This window comes from Cavia porcellus, unplaced genomic scaffold (genome assembly GCF_034190915.1).
Source record: "Cavia porcellus strain 051 isolate PalLab524CR breed Dunkin Hartley unplaced genomic scaffold, mCavPor4.1 scaffold_26, whole genome shotgun sequence".
NCBI lineage: Eukaryota > Metazoa > Chordata > Mammalia > Rodentia > Caviidae > Cavia > Cavia porcellus.
Genome location: NW_026947509.1, coordinates 49,248,368 through 49,268,385, shown reverse-complemented (window position 1 = coordinate 49,268,385; position 20,018 = coordinate 49,248,368). Strand labels below are relative to the sequence as shown.

The 20,018-nt window shown below is 33.9% G+C and overlaps 1 protein-coding gene and 1 long non-coding RNA gene across 6 annotated transcripts in view; both read left to right on the top strand.

Annotated features, from left to right (window-relative positions):
• Window positions 1-20,018, top strand: part of Erbb4 (erb-b2 receptor tyrosine kinase 4) — a 1,018,041-nt gene that overhangs the window by 570,851 nt on the left and 427,172 nt on the right. The window lies entirely within an intron of this gene.
• LOC134473314 (uncharacterized) overlaps window positions 16,555-20,018 on the top strand; it is a 61,965-nt gene continuing 58,501 nt past the window's right edge. Inside the window, exon 1 of the long non-coding RNA XR_010043521.1 lies at window positions 16,555-20,001. This is a non-coding gene — a long non-coding RNA (uncharacterized LOC134473314). The remainder of the gene's footprint in view (window positions 20,002-20,018) is intronic.

The window sequence follows — 20,018 nt, the reverse complement described above, 5'->3', positions numbered from 1 at the left end:
TATTACCAAATTTCTAAGTGGAATTGAATCGCTTTGTCATGTCCACTGTAGCTGTCCTATAGTGTAAACCATGATTTCTCTCATACCTGGTCCACAGCTTTCTAGCTGACCTTATAACAGTATTTCCTACTGGTTGGTCAGTCTTCTTAAGGCTACCTAGAGCAACATTTTAAAACATAATTTTGGAGATTTTCCTTCAGCCAAGACCCCTCTGTGCCTTCCATTTACAGTTACTGTAAAATACAAATTCTTCCTAGCTCAAAACCTTCATCTGATCTTCCTTACGTGAAATTCACTTAGGTTTCAACCAACTCCTTTCCTCACGGATTGTCCTTTATTTGGTTTCCACAGCTTGCAAAATATTTCTATCCCCAGGAAATCCTAAGCGTTTTACTTTATACCTGATTATTCCTTTCCTTGAAATGTTGTCCTGCTACCTGTTGTATAACACACTTTTCATCCTTTCAACCTTAGTGTGGAGGTTGTCTGTCCTACAGCGAGCTTCCTCCGACCGTCCACACCGCCCCATGATCTGTCAATCGAGCCTGTAACCCCCCAAACCCTTACATAAATTGTGCCCAATTGTTTTTAGTTTTGTCTTCTTAGTAATTATCACTGCCTATAATTACCAATTTATTTCATTTACTCAGTAACATTATTTCTGTTCTCCACAAGAGTGAAAGTTCTTTAAATGCTTAAATTGTGTCTGTCTTGCTCATTATATAACTAAGCCTAGGAAAGAGCCATTACTTCTTAATATCTAAAAAAATTGGTTTTAAGTTAACTGTTATTTTATGTGCTATTAAATATAAGTGATATTGACAATTACATTTTGATACAATTATTTTGTATCACTTTTCCTACATGTTTTTTTTCAATTAAAAAGTTATTAATTAGGAATATGAATTAAGATGGCAGTTTTTACTACTTCCTTGTTGTTTGTACATAAGAATTCAAACCAGGAGCAAAATAAATTATCCCAGGTAATTCTAAAACACCTTTCCTTTGAGGATCTAAGGTTTTTTTCCTTTGAGGATCTGCTAGTTGTTTTTCAGAGATCCATTTTATTATCTGTTCCATCAGAGCCATTGGTGATTGGACTATGGTCCCAAAAGAGCCCTCCAGTCTATCTTCTGAGATAGTTTTTCCACAGCTGACAGTCACGCTTTGCAATGAATAAGTTTTATTTCTTGCTCTTGCCAAACGGAAGAAGTGCAACATTTTTATACCACAAAAGTCTATGAATTTCCATTTGTTTTTCCTGAACAATTCTTCAGTGGTTTGCCTAACCGTCAGAGCCCTGCCTGTGTTGCCCCTGCCTGTCTCCATACCGCGAACACACGTAACTGCCTACAGCTAAGAGCAATCACAAGATACACCTCACTCAGGGATGTTAAAATGCAGACAAAGTGTTCAACTTCAAATAGATGGACTAAAGTATGAAAAAGTGAGTAACTAGTCTTCTCTTTCCATTACCAGTTCCTTGTCCTTGTTAACTTCTACCATGAAAAGTTATGATGCCAGAAAGGACTTTCCATCTCCTGCCCCGGACTAGTCACTGTCCATAAAATTATTTTGAGCTCATCCCTAATGCTCTGCTTGTTTTCCTCTTTGCTTATCTGATGATGTATTTTTAAACAAAGGGAAACATTTTAAAACATGTTTATTGTCTTTCTGTGTTCTCCAAAGTGAAGATAGCAGAAATATTTGCTTCCTCATTCGTGGAGGTGATGCAGTTTGATCAATGGTGGGTGGATGGAGAGGTGGGTATTTTTTTTTTTTTTTTCTGACTCTATTGTCAAAGTTAGGTGTTGCAGTTTTTTTGGCTTTGTGATTCTTTCTGTTTGTTTTCTATGTCAGGAACAAGACTTATCCTGTTTTTATCGGCTCGTACTCTGATGCTGCTCAGGCTTCACATTCCAGGATGCTGCTTTCATGGAACGGGGGGATCATACGTGCCAGCAAGAATGTTTTTTTTTTTTTTTTCCCCAGTAGTAAGTTGCTTTATTGTGAGAAAGAGAGGGACATCCAAAAATCCCCGAAAAACAAACAAAAGGAATAAGTGATACAATGGAGGCTTGATCTAACAATTTGTGTTGTGACAGAAGGCAAGGAACCAATCTTAGCGTTGTTTAGAGAGAAGTGATAGTGTTTATCACGAGTTGAATTTACATGAAGGCAGAACAGGTTGATTTTTCTAAAGAACACTTTGCATGTAGTTTTTTCTATGTATAATAGACATGAAAATATTGGTTATCTTAAAAGATTATATTTTAATATTTTATCATTCATTTGTAATACCCATTTTAATGGAGTGTACAGTGTCATAAATAATACAACTCTATGTTATGACTGACTATATATCTTCAGTATGAATTTTCAGCAGCTGCAAGCTGTGTTCTATCACATACTCTGTTGTACATGAGGGATAACAGAGTCTATAGAGTTCTATCACATACTCTGTTGTACATGAGGGATAACTTAGAGTCTATAATTACATATCACCTGGCAAATACAAAAACCCACAGTTCGGGAGGCTTGCAGAAATTAATAGCTTGATGCAGTTTGGAATTATAGCCAGAACACTGCAAAAGATGTTATAGCTCTGCACAAAATGTCAACAGCTTGCTAATAACAGCCACTGGCTTTTTGTTTTCCAAGTGATTTAAAAGTGCTTACCATATACAGATAAGTTTTGCCTACTGTATTAGCAAGCTCGTCTTCAGTAGTCCTGGTCAAGGCTGCCGTGAGCCAGGCTAATCCATTTATGTTCCAACAGGAGGTTTTTAAAATTGTCTGATGACAAAAATAGTAGACCGTATACTAGAGCAATAGAGAGCCTGGAGTGAAATGCATGGCTTCTTAGAATTTTCCTGTGTGTTAGTTACCCTGTTAATGGCCATAAATTCTACCATGTAGCAGAAAAAGAAGGATGATACACATTAGTTCCATTTTAGGGATAAAACAGAGGTATTTAGCAAGGATAAATGAACTGTAAGTCTATTAAAGGTGAAAATATAAGATGTAAGGGGTGAGTAATAAGCCCATTATGCTCCTAGATATGCAGAAAACCAAAGTGCTTTCACTGGAGGTAGACATATGCAAGTACATTCTTTACTAATCAATTGCCCTAAATGTGGCCCTAAATTAAATAACATTCTTGTGTCAGTGCTTATGTCAATTGCATTTGAAAAACAATAGTAATTTTGCCAAATTTTTATCTTTTACCATAGTGGATTAATTCACAACCAAGCATAAAACAAAGTTATTTACACACACATACACACACACACACACACACACACACACACACACACACACACGGTCCCTGGTAAAATGGGGTATTTCTGTGTATAATTCAAAAAGATTAAAAGCCTAGTGGTTATTTAAAATGTTATATATTTATAGGAAGATTTTGCAGATAGATATTGTTTTCTGGGGCTGTGATCAATGGATTTGGCAGAGTTCATGGATTTTTTTTTCTTTTGCAGTGTAGGAAAATGTGTCTACATACTGAATTGCCTGCCTTGGCCCTATTCTGGCTACTTTGTGGGATCTGTTTATTACAGATCATGCATGGAAATGGAGCTATAAACAACTTCTCACTTCTGAAGAGCTAGAACATTACTCATTTTTATATTATGCCTGATAAAATCTGAAAACTAAATGTTTGGGATTAAGAAAGATAAAAATGTGCTAATCTGTTTCTGTGGTCACTGAGCATTTTAAACCTTCCCATTTCATGAACTCCAAAGGATAAATATCATGAGATTAAATAAGAATGCTGCATGTCCAGAGACATTTGCTAGTCTTTTCTTCTTCCATCTATTTTTATTGTATTTACTTTTTATTTTACTGAGAACTATTTTTGTATCCATTGTCCTGCTTGATTTGGATTTATCTTTGTAAGATATCATAAAAGCTTCATAATTTCATGAGAGTGTTCATCTTGAATCTTATATGAAGTTTGAAGTTTTGTAAAATGATACTTCAAAATTTAAATGGTTGCAAATATCTAGGCTTAAAATTATTTAGTAAACCATAATAGCTCTTACTCAGTGTCAGACATTGTATCAGGTATGTTGCAATTTATATTTCATTTAAAACTCATAAAAACATGATGATATTTTGAAGATTTATTTTTTGCAAATGAGTATCTCCACGTAGAGAGAAGACCACATACTGAACGCTGCTCCAAGCAGTCAATTCTGAGGTCAAAAGCTTGCAGTCTATGTGCCCACTGAGTGTATGCTTGACCAGCTTCCTACTACTGTTCAGAGTGTCTGAATGAAATTGTTTCTAAGTAATTAGTTTTTTACAAAGTTTGTAGGAGACTGGTAAAGGAACAGGAATTACATGAGAAAGTGGAAATGGGGGTGGGGGGTTTCTTCCTTGTCTCTTCAGTTTTATGTAGATCAGCTAGGTCACAGCAGCCAGTTTTCACAAAGGTAATCTTCCTCAGTTGCAGAGAACTCGGAAATCCTGTGGGAGGAATGTAGCGCTCGTCACTGTCAACAAATTGTTAAATGTATTAATTACTTTGGAAATTACCACATAGCAAACTAAATCTTAAGTGCAATAATTCACAAAAACAACTAACACTCTTCCTCTTGGTTGGTTCATGATTGGTAAGAGTATCTTAGGGAGAAATTGGGGGGCAAGGTAAGGCTCCTTGGAAAGGAGCCTTTATCCTTATAAAAACCGTATCTAGGAAAACTCAGGTCTGGGCTTATAACTACACTTAGGGTGGTTCCGTAGGCACCTTTTGAATCACCCTATGCCTCATAGCTTCTTTGTTCAGGTCTCTATCTGCTTTTACTTTTGATACTGCACCATATAGATAATTAATGAGATTGTGGTTAAGTAGGCTCTACAGGGTTGCAATTAAATAGACTATGCTGCTTCAATTTGAGTTTAAAAACCCTAGTTCTATCATAATTTGGCAGGTGAAGAAATTATTGAAAGGCTCAGTTTCCTTCTCCACTGTGGTGACTAAAAAGGTTAACACAGGGATTGTCTAACACTGCAATATTGTATAAGTGTAATCAGTATGACATATGCCTGTCTCTCACCTCCATCTCATTCCGCCTTGTATAAATTCTCTAGTTGCCAGGTAACTTTTTTCATTTCTATCCATGTCTCTGTGGCATGCCATACACCACTTGGTTCTGTGTAGTAATGAATTTTTCCTTGCAGGAGGAGATAATGTTTATTTGACTGTTAATGTTAAATATTGTTCTAGTATTATTACTAGAAAGCTATGTCACATTAGATTTAACATGAAATCTGGCTCTCAAAGAGGGACATAAAAAGAGCATATGCTCATTTTGTAAAACCCTCGTTAGACCAAGCTCCTGGGAGCATTTCCTATTATCCTTATATCTTAGTCTCTCCCCGTAGAAGGTTTATAAAAGTTCTTGATGTTAGCATTTTCACAATGGTCTCTGCCACCCCTCATTCCATTCAAGGCCCTTTCCAAGGGTTTCCATTGGTACCAAATAGGTAGTTCTTCTTCTGTAACTTTTGACTGTCATTTTCATAATAATTAGATGCTGGACCCCTTAAATGTAGCACATATACATTTACTCAGTTCCTACAGTTTGTAATTATTTGTATGCCATGGTATGTGTATTTTATCAGTATTCTCATCCAACAGAATATGTATTTCCAGTGTCTCTCCTGTTAAGAATTCTTTAAAATGTCTTTTCATGCATGTGTAAATACATAGATATTTTGACTTTTCATCTATATTTTCAAATATCTCTGCAAAGTGACCAAATTCACATAAAAAAGCAATACATGAGATGAGAGAAAATGTTTGTATACTATGATAGACATATGATTTATTAGACCCTAAGGATTTGAAATATTTGTTAGAGAAAGAAATAACATATAATTTTTATTTTAAAGTCACTGATCATTATTTTTATACAATATATTCCATTCTTTGTGTTTGTTTCCTTTTGCTTATATTAATCTATAGATTAATATGACTTACTATTTAAAATTAATTTCATCAATGTTTTACACTTTACTGATTTTTAGTAATAAAGATGCTTACATACTAGATATTTTTAATTTAGTATAGATTACATGAAATGATAATTTAAAATTGATTGCATTTGAATAGTTTAATAATTTATTGTGATTAGACAATCTAATGTGGTATGAATGTAGTTTAGTTATGTATATAATTGTTTAGGTTTTCTTTTGGTTAAAAACCCTTAAATCATTCAAGGATTAATAAGATAGTGTTTGTACAGTTTGTATTATATCCAAGAACTCAAAATGTTTGAAAAATAGCAGAATAAATTTTAATGTAACCATTATGGTTACAAAAGTATTATGATTGTTACTAAAGGTAGATAAATAAAAACCAGTCATTTTAGAGGGTTTTAGGCACTCATACCTAAATTAAATTGTAAATTTCTGTGGATGTGACCCACATCATGGAAGAAAGTGGTTCTAAAAATAATAATATATAAAGTTCTATTATTTTGCCTATGTTCCATTTAACTGTAAATACATGATCTAATGCAAGATAAAGTATTTATATTAAATTTTAATTATGACTAATAATGAGAGATGTAAATTATTTTTGTGAGAATGTGATATAATCTGAAGTTGGGAAAATCAATTATTAGTTGTCAAGAAATACTGTGATCCTTTTCATCATTTTCATATAATAAAAGTCATGAACCTAGGCCTCTATGGTAATATTAGAGCATCAAGTACTTATAAGAAAAGATGATTAGTGTTTAAGACTAAGTCCAGATTGCTGAAACAAACTAAAATTGGCATATTCAGCCAGATATATTCAAATCACCGAGGAGATCTATTAACTATATCTCTAGGCCTTAAATATAAAAATAGTCACTTAAATATAAAAATAGGCAATATCTGAGGATATAGAATTTAAATTTTAATATAGTATATCAACCTGAAAAGTCATTTCCTACTCTATTTTTTCTAATCTATCTGTCTATACATACATATGTACATACATATATAAGGTTGTATTATCAAGCAATAATATATATAAAAGAGAACTTTAAAATAGTGAAATGTACATTTTACAAATCGAATTTATGTTTCAAATCATATTACTTGGGTTATATTCATAATATATACATATATATTATTATTTATGTTTACTTACAGCTTTGGTTACATGTATTTTTATATGTATAAACAGATTCATTCATTTTACCTTTAATATTTAATTATCCATGCATACCTCTATTTATTAAATTAAAACCTTCTCAAAGGTAGGCAGTGTGTCTGATTTATATATATTTTTGGGCATTACTCCTCTGTTATAGTCATTTAGTAAATGTTACATATTCCTAACTGCTTTAAGAGAAAGCCATTAGCAAAACATTTTTCAAAATCAAATATTAGGCACTAACCAAGTGTCTTTACTAGTTTTGTTTGTTTTTAGAAGAATTTGTGTAATACTACTTACAGAGACTAACATTATTTATAAACCCAGCCCCAGATTCTAATTTACCTCAATTACAGAGGTCATAAAGAGTAGAATCCTAAAGAGAATCTACCTTAAAAAATAATGTTGCACATTCTGTATAGCATAAAGTAGCCCTTACAACAAAGGATTTCACATGTTTGTTATAATTTATACTCTAGATTACTCTTAGGTGTATTACCATTTTTTCTTTTTAGATATTTGTTTCATTATTAATGATTCAACTTGGCATAGCCAGGTTCCATTTATATCATTAATACAAGATTTTACTATTTCAAGGACTTTTTATATCACTCAGCTATCAAATTGTATGTATTGGCCGTGAGTGCTTCCTACTTTGTTTTTCTGTGTACTATTTGATTGTAATTATCTTTTTGCTGTCTTCTCTTGCTAATTTTTTTCTATTTTTTGTTAGAAAAAAGAACTGCTCTAGTATTAGTTGGATTTTTCTAGCTTTATTTACTCAGTCTAGTATAAAAAAGATTCTGTTAATTTCTGATATACTCTCAATTATTTCATTTTGCACATTTGAAAAATGGCCTATATGTAAGACATAATGTAAATAGCTAGGTGGAATAGTTTCCAATTTGATGCCACTTTGGTTATACCATGAAATACTACATTACTTTCAGTAGTTTTGAAAGTTTGTATTCTCCCCAAAGCCCAATCCTGATTTTAATATTTTATATGGATTAATTATACCTCATAATTTTTTTCATGACATCACTTTACATGTCAATTTTGTAGAGGCCAGAGAATTAGGATCAAAGGCTGAGGTTTCACTTAAATTGTTTTTCTAGTTACTTCCTCTTTTTGTATTAACTTGAACTATTTAAGTTCATTTTCTTTTATATTATTTATTTTTTAATTTTACATTGGGTTGTACAAGTCATTTACACAAATAAGCAATATTTAACAAAATAGTAACATGCTAAATCATTGGATAGCAAAATGAAGATGTCCATCTTTTCAGAAAAGTTAATCATTATAAAAACATTAGTGGGCTGGGAAAATAGCTCAGCCACACAGCGCCTGCCTGGCAAGGTCCTGAGTTTGATTCCTGGTACAAAAATAAATAAAATAAAAATAAAAGCATCAGTGTCTGGCTGGAAATTTAAATCTAGTGATTCAGAACATGCCTGGCAAGTGCAAAGTCCTGAGTTCGATTTCTCGTACCCTTCCTAAAATAAAATAAAAACATCAGTGTCTAAGGATTCTCAAAGCATTGTGCATTTTCAGATTCCTGGACATTGTGAAACACACAGAAAGTTGCATATATACCCTACATATATAAAGTTTGGAGTCATTTTTCAGTGAAGCCAGTTGGAGACATACATATATATATATATATATATTTCTCAGTATCATTCTCAGGTAATGGTCATTACCACAAAAATCTCCAGTTTGATTGGTACTACTTTGTTTTGTCCAATATGAATAAAATAAGAGTATAGTCCCTTTACTTTGGGTAAGAGTTTGATTTAAGAAGGAAAAGAGATGCAGAAATACAAACCTAATATTCTCTATTGCTTTCTTATGAAATATTTGAAGCTCATTTCAGTTATGTAGATTCAATGCTGTTAACATCTCCATATTGGGAAATTATTTTATCAGAATTATAATACTATTATACTTTGTATCATAATAAAGCTAAAACTGTTATAATTTTATGGAAATACAGAATCAAACTACAGGATATATCACCTGTAGAAACAACCATTTTAATTCATTAAAGTTAATTTACTTATAAGGATTGTCTAGATGTTGGAAAATAGATATTAGGAGTTAAATGTAGGTTTCCTTGTTTATCCCTCATGTCTCATGTTCTCAAGTCTAATATTTAAGAGGAAAATAAACCATAAATGTACAAAACACAGATATATATTCATATCTATTTATATATATGAATATATATTCATTCTAGTGATAATCAAGGAGAAATAATAACATTAAAATAATTAAGTGCATAAATGCAACCAACAATCTTGCATTACCCCCATTTCTAAAAAAAAAATGTTTTTCAAAAAGACTGTAGCCCTTCCAGGGGGAGAATCAGCAGTGTCTCCTGAGATCCACGCCATGTTGGAACTTAGGACCCTGGGAAGCCAAGCAAGCACCTCCCTCCCTGGTAAGCGGAGGTAGGGTGGCAGACTGCAGCCCTTCCAGGGAGAGAACCAGCAGCAGCTCCTGAGATCCGCACCATGTTGGAACTGAGGATGCTGTGAAACCAAATGACCATCCTGCCTCCCTGCTAAGTAGTAGTAAACCTACTGCTCATGGCCTAGAGTCAAATATCCCACTTCCCCTATTCCCCACCCCCCACCCATTAGCAAATGGGAACCAGAAATCTGAGCATCTCCTGGGAGATTGACCATAGCAAATAAGGGGACTTCCTCTCTCATTTCTTTGAAGGCAAATATTTTTATTACTGTTTTGCTCTTTTCTGATTAATGGTACTGCTCTATTCAATATTCTGTTTTGATAAGTTCTATAGTGTTCTATATTTCAGTGATATACGTGACTGAAAGAACAACTATTATAAAGATAACAAAATATACTGTGATACCTATTACTGTCATCCTGGTAACCTGCTGTGAAGTTCTGTACCAATTTCACTGTACGATCTTAGTTGGCTTTATTCTGACTTGTTCTGTTGTAAACTTTCAAAATAAAATTTAAAAAAAAGACTGATAGGAAGGATATATTTTTTAATGCCTCATAGAAGTTTGCTTAAGAGAGTATCCTATACTACAAAAAGACTGGATACATTCATAACAAAATAAATATATATGGAAATAAGTAGTCAGGGTAAGTGACTTATTTGCTTACAGTAATGTAATAACTTACCTGGGATAAAACCTTATATTTGCTAGCTAACATTTTCTACTTTTTGTAGTTTCTAAGTTTCAGATAAGAAAAGTATTAAAGCAAATTGTGCTTTACTGTCTTGGATATGTACTTATCTATATTATAAAATACACTAATTTTCTACTTGTGATAAAATTGTTTCAAGATGGTTTGAATAAGGAGAATGGTGTCTGTGTTGCTCATATACTTCTGGAAACCCAGGAGTCAAAAAGAGAAATGAATCTCTTTATGTTTGTACTGCTGTTTGCCCTGCATTTGCCTCTGCATTTTTATCACTGATTGGTGAGAACAATTTGGTACAATGCAATAATAAAACCGAATGTAATCAAATGTCACTATGGTCTGTTATACTGCAGTAATGTCAGATAAGAATAATAGGTTTCATAAAAGGCTGGGCAAATCTGGGAACAACATGATTGCGTTGGTGTTCAGATTCATGGTTCAATAAAACTCATATACATTTGGTGTATGCACGTTGATATACAACAAATGACATCATTGATTTTATTTAATTATAAACATTATTTCCCATGGATTATTGAACGTTTTTATTAAGTAAAGTTTGTGAGACAAAATTCCTCAATAGAGTTGAAATCCCAAGTAAAATAACAAGAAAATCTATTTAGTAGTTGTTCATTCTGGAGTCCTTCTCCAGAGGAGGAAAGAGAACCGGTATCACAACCTTTTGTAGTCCCGTGACACCGGGCTTTTGAGAGACACATTGATAGCAGTAAAATTAACTATGGTAATTGCATTTCGATTGTACATATGTAGGAATTGGAATTATGTGTAAAACTGTTTGGAGTTGTGGGAGCTTTTTGGGTACAAGAAAAACAAAAGTTTATCTAAACTGCTAAAATGCAGTTAAAAATAAATATTATTTGGTCAAAAAGAATTATTTCTGATTTTTGGGTTCTTCATTTTATAACTTTGATAGAGGATCATAATATTTTTTCTTTATGAATGGACAGGAAAAAAAAATCTGACCTTGGTAAAAGTTTATCTAAACAGCTAAACTGTACTTAAAAATAAATATTATTTGGTCAAAAAGAATTATTTCTGATTTCTGGGTTTTTCATTTTATAACTTTGTTAGAGAGGATCATAATAATTTTTTTCTTTACAAATAGACAAAAAAAAAAAAAGAGAGAGAGAGAGAATCTGACCTCAGTATAGTAAATTAAGACAGTAAGATAAGATGACCTGATCTTTTTCAAGGTAAAAATATCACTTTCTGTTATGAGCATTGTAGGATTGTATGGCTAGTGTTCCGGTGGGCATTGTAGTCTTATAGAGTGGCAGTTAAAAGGAGAAAATAGCAAGCCAAACACTATGCTATAGAGGATCTATTTCACCACTCAAGCTGACTCGTGAATATGGAGTTAATTTCTGAGTAGAGAATTGGTCATTAATCCAGGTTTTTAAACTGAAAATATCTTCCAGATACCAACATTTCCTAGCTACCTGGTCAATATCTTTTTCTTAGGTGCTATATTTAATGAAGACACAAGTTAAGCTACTATACAAAAAACTGACAATATATTGACTTAAGCAGTGGGCCAGTCTGTTTCTCTTAGTTTATGGTCAAGGTTGGTGGAACAACTCTTACTTATTTATCTATTTGTCTTTTTGAGACAAGGTCTCACTATGCGGCCTTGGGCTCACTTTGTAGCCCGGGCTGGTCTCGAACTTGTAATGATCTGCCTGCCTCAGCCTCCTAAGTGCTGGGATTACAGGAGTGCACCACCATACCCAGCTGGTGGAACAACTCTTATATTAGACATATAGTGGCAAGAATGGAGGAAAGACCAGAGGATACTCATAAAACTCATTTAATTTATGGATACAAGTAGAAGGAACATCTGTCACTGTCTCTTACATGCCAATAGCTATAACTGAGTCACATGGCTCAGAAATGTTCCCATTTTTAACTCACAACGTCATCTACCAGTAAGAATATGGTGGACCAGCCACACTGTCTGAAAGAGGCTCAGAAATGTTCCCATTTTAAACTCACAACGTCATCTACCAGTAAGAATGTGGTGGACCAGCCACACTGTCTGATAGTAGAGGTCTCACAGCTATTCTAACATGTCCTGTCGTGGAGCTGTTGACACTCTCATCCTACGTATACTTTTCCTATAGTTGGTTCCATTTCAGTGGATGCAAAGCTGTACTCTTTCAGTTATCATGACAAAAAAAGAGTTGTCTAGGATTCCCACGCTCATCCAAATTCAAATCAAATCCAGCAGGAGATTTCATCATACCGTCACTTTAGTTTTATCCAAATCATCACTCTGCTTGCACTGTTATCCAGTCACTATCATTTCTCAACTGGATTATTAAAATGGGCTTCAAACTGGGCTTCCTGCTTCCAGCCTTACCTGCAGCCATCTCTTTTCCATACAAAATGAATGGCAAAATGTTGCTTTTCAAATTATGCAGATGCCCTTTTGCTCAAGTGTATCTGTCTCTGAACTCGGCATCCCACAATGCTCCATATGTTTTCTTTCTTTCTTCACACAGCGATTGCTCCCTCTCCCTCACTTTGTCTATCCAGGCACACTCTCTGGTTTTCTAAGCTGTTCCCAGGTATATCAAATACCCTTCCTGTTGGAGGCTTTTGTGTTCCTTTTACCTACACTTGTCCACGTAACTTCCTCATGGTTTATTTATATCAGTGGCACCCAAGCTTCAAGCAATTGTTGATGCGACCAAATCTAGCGTTTGTGATTGGTTCATTGTCTAGCACTCGGATTGGTGGTGTGCGTGCTACACCCGCCCAGGGGTGGAGCCAGGATATGACGTATGGGCGGGAAGATGTCTGTCTTCCGAGATTCTGCTTGCTGTGTGCAGCTGCCTGAACTGCACCCGGCGTGCCACCTTGCCACTCGGAGCCAACTGAGTATGGACTGACACCTCCAAGAACTGTAAACGTTTCCTTCCCTAACTTTGGGGGTCAGGTATTTTATCTCAGCCATGAGTAAAAAGTAACTAAGACAAACCTCTTTTTAATTTTTCTCATAATTTGAATTGCTTTTCAAGCACCACTTTTCAGATTTTCTCGGACCCTGAACATTGTATATAAAATAGCACACATGTATCAGTCATTCCCATTTACCTTTATCATTCATAAAGTAGACACATATGATTTTAATTATGTCTATACCTGTTATTAACACTGTCAAATATTAGTGGCATTGAACCTAGAAGTTGCTCCCTAATGACCAGTAGGTAGATAGGTGATCGGCAGAATAACAGTTCTTTGGGATATCCGTATCTTAATCATGGAAACCCAGCATAGGTAACACCAGAAAGGAAAGTTAAATGGTGCATTGAACTATTTGCTTCAGCTTTATTTAAAATAGGAGATGCGCTAGTCACGGTGGCACAAGCCTGTAGTCCTAAAGCTCTGAAAGGCTGAGGTTGGGAGGATTTCAAGTTTGAACCAGGTCTGGGCATTTTAGCAATCAGTGCAAAGTCCCTGGGTTCAAGCGATAGAATAGAAAAATAAAAGAAAGAGTGTCCTGAATTCTCCGGGTGGGCCAGGCTTATCTGGAGAGTTGTAACATGGCAGAAGAAGAGAGAAAAGGGGAATGGAGAAGGGGCAGCATAGGAGGGCCTGGCACATGGAGCTGGCTGTGAGGTGCAGCAGCCGGCACAGCCCTAAAATGACCTGGCCTTTCCAGGAAGAAAAGACAAATGAATGGCTTTACCTCCAGGGGGAGCACAGCCCTGCTAACTCTGAGTGTAGCCAAGTAGACCCATTTCAGGTTAGTGACTTTCAGAGGTCCAAGAGCCTGGATATGTGTTCTTTTCAGCAGCTTAGTATGTGCTGTTTGTTACAATTTCAAAGTAGTTTGTAGAAAATACAGACTAACACGGTAAAGTTTAATGTGGGATTTAGATTTTCTCTCAGCTGACATCAGGAGTTTGCCTGATGCTGTGATCCTTTGAATGTCTACGCGGAACATTTTGTTTATGGACATTAACAATAAACAAAAAAAGTGACTACAGCCACAGTCGCCCCTTGCTCACTGCTGAAATAGAGCCCATCTTTCCATGGCTGCTAAAGGAGGCTTCCTGAGGGAGAAGAATCATTCACTTGTGGACTCTGAAAATAATTCGTTTAGGGAACGTCTCTTCTGATTCCAGAGTCAAATTAATAAACATCTAGTTTAGTGTTATCTAAAAGTCTAGTGAACGAAATATCGTAAATAACTATACATTAGAAAATATTCTTTTCTGAATTCAAGTAAGGTTTATGATAATATAAATCAAAGTTTTGCTTTTTGTTTTTCATATAAACTATTAACCATGTAAAACAATGATGTATTATTTAGCACTTGTGTGTCACACAATTTATTAGCCAGGCACTATGGTATTTTATATGCAGGTTTCATGTTTATACACAATCCTACTAATCAGTCTCTGTTATAAGTACTTTTGCTGTATCATATTTTATTTTTTGAAATTTAATGCATTTAAGATGCAAAGTAACTTCAGAAATATTATATTTTTATAATAGGGAAACTGAGGCACCAAATTAGCTAAGTTCTAGATCAAATACATTGTGAGCTTTTGTAAGAATAATTTTCCCATAGAACTTCAGCCCGAATGTGTGTGCATGTATGCCTCAAAATCTTGGGCGGTTGTGAATTCAGTGATCACAATGAGATGGAGAGCTAATGTTTAAACATTTACATGAGCTCATTATTTTTGAGGATTTTTGTTGCATTTTTCTGTCCTGTGTGTTTCAAGTGAGCAGGTTTGTATTTGCTGTGCATTCTTATCTATGTGAAACTGTGTGTTTGTGTGCTGCGTTTGCAGCTGCTAAACATGCACCTGCCTCAGCCTGGATCCAGCCAAACCCCACTATTAGTGCATATTATGTGGGGTGCTTGGAACAGTATTTGTTTGCCTTAGACATTAATGGCTGACCCTAATGTTCCTTTATCTTTAAACAGCCAATCTTCCTTTCAGAACATTCTTCCTATAGCACTATATTTAGCTAGTAATTTGATGTGTTATCATTTTGTTCCTCCAACTAGTTCTGAATTTAGAATCAGTTTGATAAAATGAAGTAAAATATGGAGGAACATGTCCCTAGGAGAGAGCAGCAGTTACATTTCTTTTTATTGTTAAGCCATTCGTACAACCAAGAACATAAGATTTAAGTAAAAGCAGTGTTTTTGTTCTTCATTTTGTGTAGTCAATGAAATAAAGCTTAAATGTGTATTTAACACAGATCTCTTTAAATATATTATTTAGGAGATAAATCAGTGCACACAAGGATAAATGTTATAGATTTTTTTGAATTTTTTTTAAATACTCAATAGCATCATAATTTCCTGAGTGCCCCTTTGAATAGGAACCATTTAAGAAATTTAAATTGTTAATTCAAAAATATGGCAAACTGATGACTTTGCCATAGAAATAGGGGGTGAGAATTTGTAACTTTATGTGTATGATGTGCTTTAATTCCCCTTATACTCAAAGTGAGATTTTTGATGCAAAATGTTCATTCAATTTTGTTTAGATTCTTTTTCTCCCACTCCAAGATTATTTTCAAAGAATTTAGTAACGTTGAGCAAATTTGTTTAGTTACTGTGGGATTAAGATGTACCTGCATTCCCACGCCAGATAATTACTCAGATCATTGATTCTAAAATAAAGTTGCAAGTACAGTTTATTTTCATACTTTTCAATTAATCATGTACTGATTAATTGTTGACGTTAATATTGAGATTAATATTGTTACTCAGATAAGGCTTTTGAAACTATGAGTATTGGAATTTATCTGTCTCTCAAGAATCTGATTGATTGGATGAGTAAAAGGATAATTTTGGTGGATAAAGGGTAATTTGGAGATAAATGAAAGGTATTTTAAACAATTTTATAAGCAGTGGAAAAGGAGAAGAAAATGCAGTAGAAGGGTTCTATATGAGACATTCTGGACGCAAGTTCACATATTAATTTTTAGTATATTCTGTGAAATGTGGTATGTGGATTGTGGCTTCAGTGATAATTAGTCTCATTTTACTGAGAAAATATTTTTAAATCCTTAAAAACTATTAAAAATATATATGAAATAATAAAAGGATACTCTGAGTTAACTTTAGAGTTGGTTCTCTTTGTTACTTTTATTTTTAGCTAGCATATTACTACAGATTATTATTTATGGTATGCTATATTCAGATAATATATAGAGGTAAGTTGTTCCTCTTTCTTATTTAATTTATTAAACAATGAATCTGCATTCCAATATTTGATTCATAACAATTATTCAAAATGTATTTGTAAAGGGAAATAAAAAACCCCAAAGCTTTCTGTAAAAATGTTTTCAATAGCTATTTGCCCCCTGGCTATATAGAATAATCGTTAAGTTTAAGATTATATTGTATTTAATTTATTTTTATTATCGCTCATATTTTGGTTCTGTGCTTTCAATGAATATTCATTACAATATCATCTGGAATGAAGTGAAGACAGATCTTCCACTGTTAACGTATTATATATATACTCGAAAATTGTTTTTTTTTTTTTTAAAGTGTAAGGAGAAAACTCTGCTGTATTTTTTTCATTAAAGACATTTTACATTATTAATCGTTTAATAAAACTTTTCAGTATTTTTCACAGTAATCATTGTGGGAGCACAGAAATGAAGTTATAATCTCTGACTTCAAAAACATAATAGCTCCATGAAAAGATGATACATTTAAAGCACTCATACAAACAAGCCAAACAATACAAGAAGAAATGAGAGATTAGCCACATCCTGTATATGAATCAAGAAAGTCGTGATACTTTCACAAGCATGCGATTAAGTATGGAACACAAAATTGGTATATAATTGCTGACAGAATCAAATAATTACCTATACAATGATAACCAAGTGATAGCATTTCTATAAAAATGTCAAAACATACTAAATTAAGCACTCTAATATTGATATAAAGCAAAATTTCCATTTTCCCTAATTTACAAATAATGCTCATTTATACAACCTTTTATTCCCTGAATGGCAAAAATAGACTAGTTTTAGTATCAAGGAAGAGGAAACATTCAAAAAAATTATTTGGTTGTCAGTTTTCTTAGACAATTCCAAAAATGCCACATGCCTACACAATGATTAATACTCCAGTTACCCATGCTACCTCGGCCTTTGAGGTGACGATGTTGTAAACACGACAGATGGTGGACTGAGCACGTGCAAGTAGTGAGGTGGCCAGGGTGCCAAGCACAGTTACGGCAGAGCTTTCCAGGTGGACGGTGCTTACATGGACATGGTCTCCCTGGGCTCCCTCAGCAGGTCCCTGACTCTCCCTGTCGGATCAGCACTCCACTCAGTGTAACCCCGTACAGCTGTCAGCCTCCAGAAGGGATCGGATGAATTTCCATACTAGGTGATCTTTCTTATATCACAGAAAAATGTGCATTCATTGAATGGAATCCCTGTTTAATAAGAGAAAAAATGCATTTAAGAATATCTGACTCCTGTACTCAAGGGTATAGGACTTGCCAAAAATAGGAGTTAAAACACATATTCTATTGTGTTTCATCCCCAGATAATCTAACATAATAGTAGTTACCATAGTTCCTCCTTTCTTCAATTATTTGAGTATAACTTCATATACTATAGCATCAAGCATATCAAGTCAAACACAATGATGCTTAAATAGTTTGGTTTTGACCTGTGTTGTTCTAATACAATGTCCTCTTTTACCTCAATCCCATCCTTTTTTAATCTATTTTTTCTTACTTTTTTTTTTTCAATTAAGGGAAAACTAAATTAAAAAATAGTGGGACATGTTATAGTAACTTTTTGTTTTCCTATTAACCTGATTTTACCCCAGTATTGCTCTCCCCATTTTGTTCTGTCTGATGATTCTATATTCTGTTTTGTTTGATAGTATCAAGTTTGAGGGTATAGGCAACCACTTTGAAGGCAATAAGATATAGTACTATGACGCCCATTATGGTTTGACTATTATCTGTTTTTGAAATCCTGTAAGGTCTCCAGTGTAGGTTTTATTGGTCTTGTTCTGTACTGTTTTGATCAATTCTATTATACCTGACGATATAGGCAACTTTTTAAAAAAATAGCAAGAGGCACAATGGTAACCATTTTAGATCACCTGATATTCGATTTTTACATCGTGTACTATGCCCATCGTTTTGTTCTAACTGACTCTGTTTTGTTTAGCCACTTTAGGTTTTATTCTCTCCAAAAAATAATAATAATTGTGGGAGTAAAAAACCCAAAAAGTGTAACTGTTATTAAAAAGAGAGGAAAGGAAGATGGTCAAAGGGATATAACTGCATGTATGTTTGAGTGTGTAGGATGGAAATCCATATTACTGAACTTTTGTTGGATCATTGATCAGCATTGTGTGCAATCTCATTGTATGAATGTTCACTTTACATGCTTTAATTTTATAATTTGGACAACTATTTCAAAGATGACAATATGTAATCTATTAACTAGTGATATCTTACTGTATTTTTTTCCTTGAAATTCTGTATTATTTGTACCCTTTTACTGCTTTTTAAAATTTTATTTCCTTTCTTTTTTTCTCTATAAATAATTATAAAAAACACATATTTTAGGCATTTGATATGAAAAACATGATACTTCTGCATTGTTAGAATCATCTGTGCTAACATTGTTATCACTATCTGTTTGCTTGCATGAATTAAAGGAAAATGAGAAAGATATACAAGTTTAAAGATATTCGATTGTTTATATTTGAAAAATGAAGCTCAGCTATTTATTTTTTAATTTTAATTTTTTAAAAAATTTTTGGCACCAGGAATCGATTATTATTCATTTTTAAATAATCATTCTCTTTAACCTAGCTAGAAGGGATAGGGTAAATAGGGCCACAGTAAGTGTAAAGACTTAAATTCAGTGCTTAGCCATTGTAAGTTAGGTCTGAGATGTTGGCTTAGAAATAGTCAAATTCTTAGTGTGTAACTTTGAAATGGAGGGGACAATAGACCTGTAAATATTCCTCAGCAAAATAGGAAATGCCACTCTAAGTAGGACACTCTGCTGATTAAGCTTAAGCAAATGTGTATTTATATTTCTAAAAGGAGGCTTGCTGTATCCAGTAAATAAACGTGGTTACTCGTAAACAGTGAACATGTGACAAATCTTAGTGGAGGGACTGTTACTCTAAGTGTCCTCAGAGTTCATGTCCTTTCCAGATCCTTTGTAATTGCTAAAAATAAGACTAAAATTTGAAAATATAATTATCCCTCATCATGAATAGTTATAAACTCTTTCCTGCAGGGTAATTCCTTAGAATAGAGTTACTTTGAAGGACCAGCGTTATAATAGAGAAATTGAGTTGCAGTTGCCTGACATAATTCTTTTAAATCCCTATAAATACCTTTTACTCTTTTTACTTTTAAATAGCAATGATTATGTTTTATTTTCCTCTTGTTCTATTCCATTATAAGAAAGCCAAACTGGCTGTGTGTGTGCGTGCATGTGTGTTTAATATAAACAGTAATTAGACTCTGACTGGGCAGCAGAGAGGTTAAGTGTTCAGTCTGTACTATTTTAAGACAAGAGAACAACTGCTTTCTCCGTGTTGACATTTTCAGAAATCCCAGCTAGTCTGAAGAGGATTTCTAATCCAGAATGTAAGAGCCACTTACTT